Source organism: Equus asinus, chromosome 4 (assembly GCF_041296235.1).
Source record: "Equus asinus isolate D_3611 breed Donkey chromosome 4, EquAss-T2T_v2, whole genome shotgun sequence".
Classification (NCBI taxonomy): domain Eukaryota; kingdom Metazoa; phylum Chordata; class Mammalia; order Perissodactyla; family Equidae; genus Equus; species Equus asinus.
In genome coordinates this window covers 15,297,841-15,303,262 of record NC_091793.1, presented here as the reverse complement: position 1 = coordinate 15,303,262, position 5,422 = coordinate 15,297,841, and positions in this window count along the sequence as shown.

The following is a 5,422-nucleotide window of genomic DNA, read 5'->3' as shown; positions in this document are numbered from 1 at the left end:
CACGGGCTTTGGAGCCAGCCTGATAGAGGTTAAATTTGTGTTTCTGTGCTGACCAGCTGTGTGGCTTCAGGCCGGTCACTCCTCCTCTCTGGACCTCAACTTCCTCATCCAGAAAGTGGTGCAACGCTTGTGCTTGTTGGACTGTGGTGATGGTGAAACAGATAAGGTTTGTCAAATGGCAGCCTCTCCGAGCTGGTGGAGGTCACCACCTTTATCGGATAACTTGGTAATGTGGCTGGTCGCCAGGATTCAAGGTAAAGGAAACACTAATTGGGTAATTTGGTGGGTGCACAGAGTGTGTGTGCGTGCGTTTGGGGGCCAGCTGCTTTTAGATTATCAATGAGGAAACCTTCCTGTAGGACCCACTTTGTGCTGTAAATGTCGGGCCAGCATGTTCTCCTAGGTCCTGGGCTCAGGACAGTTACGCAGCATCGCGTCTCAGCTCATCCTCGGAGGCCGGCCGTCACCATCCCCGGCTCCCGGGTGAGGAAATAAGGCCCAGGGAGGCAGGGTCACGCCGCGGTGGCGTGAAGGAGTCACGGCTGGAAGTCAGTCACCTGGCCCGGAGCGCGCACTTCTGTCCCCACGCTGGTGGCCTCCAAAGTCTGGGCCTGGATCACTCTTCCCTGAAAAAAGTGAAGTTGGAGTCAATGTGCCGCTATAGGTCTATTTATTCACTTATAAATTACACACATGTAAGTGTACCATAAAATATTTGTAATAGAAGTGAGAAACGTTGCAATAAAGATGAAGTAACATATTGCTAAAGTAACTTTAAAATTTCCTTCTATTAGCAGTCCTAAAGCCATCTTGTTTTCACTAAAATATTATTAAATGTATTCCTTTCGCGAGCCGATCTGACGGTGCTCCTCCGTTTGGGGCTTCCTGGCTGAGACTGGTGATGCCGAGATTTGAAGGTCTGGTTCTACCTTTTGTTATCGCCGTCCTTGGCTTTGAGGATCGCTGATGATGAAGAGGATTCTGATGAAGACACTCGGAAGCACAGGAGGGGGCGTCGCTGGGGGGCTCGCGCTCCCACTCCTGTCTCCATCCCTCCACCGCGCACTCCGTCCGCGCTGGGACAGGGTCCTGCGCTTTCCACCACCCGCCAGATGCCCGTCCTTGTTCCTGTGAGCGAACGGCAAGATGTTACACACACACGAGTTCAAACACACGGAAACTTTTCATCTAACAGATTTCACACGGGTTGGAAAATATTTTCCAGAGTGTTTGAAGTGGGCAGATATGAATTTTTATAGACACAAAACACGAAACGATGCAGACATTTTCTGATGGCCAGCGCTGTTGTCGAAATACATCCCTGTAACTCGAAAGACTGGCGTCTCCCTCTGTCACCATCCAAACCGTCACCTCACCTGGAAGGGGGACCTTGAGAGAGTTCCCGATTTGTTTAAATGCCTGCTGGTTGGGGTGGTACGGCAGCCTCCTGCTGTCTCGGGATGGCCAGGCCCTTTCTTCTTGGAGGAGAAGCCGTGGCTTGTCTCCAAAGTGCTCCTTTAGCTCCAAGCCCGGACGGAGCTCCCCGCCACCTCTGGGTGGCACAGACTGCCGTACTCGCTCCCCGTCTGATTACAGAGTATTAAAGATCCGCTGTGTTTGTGTTGTTTTTCCTGTTGTCTGGGCTGTGGACGAAGCAGATGACGCCTCCTATGGGTGACGCCGTCCCTGTCACCCCGTCCCTGAGTCCCTCTGGAAACCCCTGTCAGACAGCCTTCCTGTCAGAGCTGACCTGTCCCCAGCTTTGGACGAAACATTGTTTTTCTTTAAAAAGCCCCCTCCTGCCCTTCTCCTCCTCTCCCTCTTCTTCCTCCCCTCTCGCCTCCCCCTGTTCCCCCTCCTCCCCTCTTCCTCCTCCCCCTCCTCCCCCTCCTCCTCCTCCCCCACCTCCTGCCCCCTTCCTCCTCCCGTTTTCTTCTCCTCCCCCTCCTTCCTTCCTTCCCTCCTCTCCCTCCTCCCCCTCCTTCCTCTGAGCCATCCTGAAGTGCTGGTGTGTGGTCATCCAAAACCCAGACCCCGACTGAGCTCAGGGGGGCTAGTCTCTCCTGGGAAAGGTTCGGGGTGACCTGGTTATGCAACGTCACAGGAAACCCAGGCCCACGGTCACCAGAGCAGTCAGAACCGGAGGGCCAGGAACGTTACCAGCTGCTTTTAGTTACTTTCTGGCTCTTTTGTGGGCCTTTCTAGATAATTTCCTTGCCTCGTCTCCCTCAAGATCTGGTCTTACTCCTCCAGCAATAACATGGCAGCTTTGAACTACGTCCACCAAATTCTTGCACCCTCCTCCCCTCAGAAGCAGGGCCTGCTCTCCTCCCGAGTGTGGCTGGACTTGGAGACTCACTTCTGATGAGTAGAATATGGCAGAGCTGCGGTGTAGACCACCGAGGCAGGTCATCAAAGGCACAGTGGTTTCCGTCTGTCCTCTCTCTTTGGGGGATGTCCTCATGACATGGCAGCCCCATGGAGAGGCCCACGTGGGGAGAAACTCAGGCCTCCTGCCAAAAGCCGTCCTTGGAGCAGATCCCCAGCCCCAGTCGGGCCTTCAGATGACAGTGACCCCGAGTGACATCTCGATGGCAGTCTCCTGAGAGACCCCGAGCCAGAACCCCCCAGCCAAGCTGCTCCTGAATTCCTGACTCGGACATAGCGAGATGACAAACGTTTGTTGTTGTTTTAAGCTGCTAAATTTGGGGACGATTTGTTACATAGCACCAGATAACTGGTACTCATAATCAGAGTTGAGGACTCTGGTTGAGCGTTTCCTACCTGCTGGGCACTGGGCTCAACTGCGCTATCTTGTTTGATGTTCCCCACGGCCCCACAAATGAGCAGATACTTTGATTATCACCTTTTCCAGATGAAGCAATTGATGCACAGAAAGGTTAAGAAACCTCTCCAGATCACACAGCCTATGAGCAGTGGGCCTGACAGTTGAACCCAGGTCTATACAATCCCAGAGCCCTTATTTGAAATGAAAATGTGATCCCACCTCTCGTTATCGACGCCTAACTCTGTGCCTCGCCAGTCCCCACTCCTCACCCCCAACCTCCCTCAAAACCCGGGCCTGCCTTCCATTTCCCAGGCAGCAGCTGGTCGATCACCTCTGCGAAGGCGTCAGTGATGGGCACAGATGGCGGTATTGCCCCTCCTAGGGCCATGTGCATGGGCTGGCCTCATAAGGGAAACAGTTACTGAGTTTGGAGCCAGAAGATCTGGCTTTGAGTCCCAGCTGTCAGCCAGTGGTTCCCTTGCTCAACCTTGCTGGGCCTCGGTTTTACCATCTCCAAGATGGGAATGACAGTCAGGGTGTATCCTCCACGGGTGGCTCTGAAAACCAGATGGAACAATGAGGAGAACTGGGGATGCTGACATGAAGCTCTCCCAGCCGGGAGGCCTGAGCGCCTGGCCCGAGGCCACCTTGTCTTGGACTCTAAAGTGCCACCCTCAGAATAGATTCACTCCCCAAATGGACGTGCCGCGGCACGTGGGAAATACATAGCAGCTTGGTAGAAAACCAGCAGACCCTAACCGTCAGATTGTCTTAAAAACAAACGGCAGTGAGGTCTCCCCGGAGGAATGACCCCAAGATCATGGGAGACACTTGGAAGACAGAGCGACGCGGGAGGCAAGACCTCAGGCCAGCTCACGCCTGCTGACCGTCACCGTTCCAGGATTCACTCCAATCTATTTCAGGCTGGGCCACTTCATCTTGAGAGTTCCAGAGCTTAAGTATATATCAGCAAAGCACTTGCTTCTATTTGTTCTGTGTGATTTAATGTATTTATCACTGTGCTTTTAAAATGCCTCCTCGCTCCGTCTCCGAGATCTTTTCCTTGGATTCCCCATTAAATGGACCGGATGCTGCGCCCGCTCAGCCCTCCCTCTGCCGACGGCCGGGTGGTCTGGCATTCTGCAACGGAGCCATTCAGTTGTGATGCATTTTTCCTCCCGGAGAGGAAGGTGTTTGTGGAGGGGCCTGCGGTCCATGGGTGGTGGCTCCGGGAGCCGCACTGGTGCTGTGAGCCCGGGGTGGGCAGGGACATTCTCTGTCGTTCACTGGACTGACTCATCCTGCATCATCTCACCTGTTGACTGGTCTCCACAGCTTCAGTTCAGGAGGGGGGAGGGTTACAGTTGCTCTTCTGTGTGTTCTGGAACTCTCTGCAGCATGAGGGCAGAGGGGAGGGGAGAAGGGAGTGACAAAGCAAGAGAGGGATAAAAGGTGGGTGTTGGAATGGTGGGGAAGGTTCTGGGGGAAGAGCCTGCAGAAGAAGAGGTTGGGCTACTTGCGAGCCAAGCATGGAGGCCTCAAGTTTGGGGATAGTGGCCATGCTCCTCCTGGCTATCCTCTTCCGCGCCTGCTAGCCCTCATGGTGGTCTCGAGCCCCTTCCCCACAGAGTGGTTGCCTTTATGTGATTGAGACCGCCACGTGCCATGCTGGTCCTGGGGGCCCCACCTCAGGGGACTGAGTCCTGTGTGCACTTTCCTTTCCGGCCACCGTCCTACTGGCAGAGCTTTCCCAGGAGTGAAAAGGTTGAACTGTATATAGGAGAGAATTATATGTGAGTGTGTGTGGGAGGGCGCGCCTGTGTCCTGGGCCACCCTGGGTGGACTGCAGTGGTCCCCAAGGGGCTGGATGCTCCAGCACTCATTTTCTAGGATCTGACCTCCCTCCTTCATTGACCTCATTGTGCGTCTGGGTCAGCCATGTCAATGATGTCATCTTGCCCTGTGGCCCCAGCTGGTTGATCCTGGAGTGCACACTTAACCCAAGCTCTGCCAATGAAAGTCTTTCTGAGTGGTTTTGGAACTGGAACTGAGAAAAAGAATTTAACATTTTGTCGAGTGCCTGTGGAAGAAACTGCAAAATGCAGGTGGTGTCAACGGCCGCGTTCTCCACTTGTGGGTCTTAGAAGCAAGGAAGCCGATCGACTCAGAGAGAAGGACCCACAGGTGCGGAGGTGAGAGAGGTGAGGGCTAGAGAGACACAGAGACAACAGCTGGCATTTGAATTCCCAGCCCCATTTGTTCCTGGAGTCCACCCGCCATCTTCTCTGTGGGTCCTACAAGAAAGTCCAGGGCCCTCTCAAGATTTTTTGAGTTGGGTTGAGTTGGGTTTTTCTTCCATGCAACCCAAAGGGTTCTAATCAATAAAATACTAAAACACATACTTCTATCAACTAGAAGAATCAATAGCCATAAATTACCACTTGAACATGACAAGACGTTCGACACAATTTTATTGCAATCATTCAGAATTTTAGTTCCAGAATGTTATTACTTTTCTTTCACATTATGTCAATTATTTAGGAATGTTATGTCCTGTCTATTTGGGGAATTATTTTCTAACAACTGCATTAAACCTCATTTTCTCAGTAATTATTTGGACAGAACTGTAAATTT